We start from the raw sequence: 2765 nt of genomic DNA on the forward strand, positions 1-2765 counted from the left end.
GAGATCATCTTGTGTTAGATTCCACAAATGAGTGACATCATTCAGAGTTTATATTTCTGTGCCTGGTTTATTTCTCTTGGCAAAATGTCATCCAGGTTCATGCATGTTATTATAACAAGATGAGATTTCCCTGTGTTTTATGGCGAATAGTATTACTATTTGAGGCTTAATGGAAATATATCTGCCTCATATATATAATTTTTATGATATCTTAAGATCTTGCCAATGTCTATCCAGCTTCAACACTACAATAACACAGAAGTATTTTGTGGTTGTTTTGAGCTTAGTAACTATGTCTTCAAGCATAAATATTCTAGTTTTTAAATGTATATGTATATATATTTAAGTGTATTATAGTTTATAATTTGTGTATACTGAGTCTTTTTTATGATAACACAGTAAAAAGGTGCAATAGACATGGAAGTGCAGATATGTCTTTGACATACTTATTTTATTTTATTTGGCTATTTGCTCAGTAATGGAATTGCTGTATTGTATGATGGTTCTATTTTTACTTTTTTGAGGAACCTCCATACTGTTGTATGTAATGGCTATAGTAATCTACATTTCTACCAATAATGTGCCCTTTATCCACATTCTTACCAGCATTTGGTAGTTTTTGTTGTTTTAATGATAGCCGTTATAACTGTGGTGAGGTGATATCTCATTGTCATTTTGATTTGCAAGAGCAGTTTTTTCATATACCTGTTTGCCATTTGTATGTATTAAGAAATGTCAATTTAGGTACTTTGCCCGTGTTTATATCAAACTATTTCATTTTATGTTATTAACTTGTTTGAGTTTCTTATGTATCTTGGATATGAACCCCTTGTAAGATATATACTTTTTAACTTCTGTAGGTTGTTTCTACTTTATTGATTGTTTCATTTATCTTGCAAAAGCTTTTTAATTTGATGCAATCCCATTTGTCTATTTTTGCTTTTCCCGCCTGTGATTTTGAGGTCTTAAACAAAAAATCATTGTTCGGTCCAGGTTTGTGAATTTTTTTCTCTGTTTTCTTCTAGTAATTTCATAGTTTTGGGTTTCATAGTTTTGGGTCTTTTTTTTTTTAAGTCTTCAATGGATTTAGGGTTGATTTTTCTTTATGGTGAGAAGTAGGGAGTGTAGTTGCATTCCCTCTGCCTGTAGAATATCCAGTTTTCCCAGCACTATTTATTGAAGAGACTGACCATTCCCCAATGTGTTTTCCTAGTGCGTTTTTCAAAAATAGGTTGGCTGTAAGTATATGCATTTATTTCTAGGTTTGTTTGTCTTCGTTTCAATGGCTATGTGTCTGTTTTATGCTAATAGCATACTACTTTTGATACTGTAGCTTTGTAGTGTGTTTTGAAGTCAGATAGTATAATGCCTCCAGATTTGTTCTTTTTGTTCAAGATTTCTTTAGCTATCCAGGATCTTTTGTATTTCTATACAAATCTTATGATTGTTTTTCTATTTCTGTGAAAGATGCCATTGGTATTTTGATGAATATTATATTGAATGTATGCTATTTTGGGTAATATGAACATTTTAAGAATACTAATTCTTTAAATCTATGAACACTGGGTATCTTCCCATTTATTTGTGTTTTCTTCATTTTCCTTCATTAGTGTTTTATAGTTTTCATTGTAGCGATCATTCAACTCCTTAAGTTTTTCACTTTATATTTTGTTTCATTTCATTTGTTGCTATTGCTTTCATGATTTATTTTTTTAGATGAATCGCTATTGGCATACACAGATGATACTTATTTTTGTCTGTTGATTTTGTATCCCGCCACTTTACTAACTATATTTGTTACTTCTAACAGTTTTTCATAGAGTCTTTAGGGTTTTCTGCATATATGATCATGTTGTTTGCAAAGAGGGAAAATTTGACTTCTCCTTTCTAATTTGAATGACCTTTATTTCTTTCTGTTGTCTGATTTCTCTGGCTAGAACTTCAAATAAAAGGGGTAAAATCGGTATCTTGTTTCAGATCTTAGAGAAAAATCTTTTAAGTTTTCCCCATTCAGAATGATGTGAGCTGTGGGTTTGTCGTATATGGGTTTTAATGTATTAAGGTATGCTCCTTCTATACCTAATTTGTTGAGAGTTTTTATCATGAAAGGATGTTAAATTTTATCAAACCCTTTTTCAGCATCTATTAAAATAATCACATGATTGTTGTCCTCAATTCTGTTAATGTGATGTGTCACATTAATTTGAATATGTTGAACCACACTTACATCCCTGGAATAAAACCCTCTTGATTATGGTAAATGATCTTTTAATGTATTATTAAATTTAGTTTGCTAGCATTTTGTTGAAGATTTTTGCATCTATGTTTACGATGAATATTGGCCTGTAGTCATTTTGTTGTTGTTGTGTACTTGCCGGCCTTGTAGAATTAGTTTGGAAATATTCTCATCTCATCACTTTTTTAAAATAGTTTGATTAGAATTGGTTTTGGTTCTTTAAATATTTGGTAGAATTCATCAGTAAAGTTGTCAGGTCCTGGGCTTTTCTTTGGTAGGAGACCTTATAAATGCTTTGATCTTGTTACTCATTATTGGTCTGTTTAGGTTTGGGATTTCTTAATGATTCAATATTGGTAAATTGCATGTGCCCAGGAATGTATTCATTTCTTCTATGTTTTGCAATTTTTTGGCATATAGTTTATTACAATAGTCTTGTACGGTCCTTTGCATTTCTATGGTTTCAGTTATTATGTCTCTTTTTTTAATCTGATTTAACTTGAGTCATCTCTCTCTCTCTTTTTTAGTT

This window comes from Pan troglodytes, chromosome 11 (assembly GCF_028858775.2).
Source record: "Pan troglodytes isolate AG18354 chromosome 11, NHGRI_mPanTro3-v2.0_pri, whole genome shotgun sequence".
Taxonomy (NCBI): Eukaryota; Metazoa; Chordata; class Mammalia; order Primates; family Hominidae; genus Pan; species Pan troglodytes.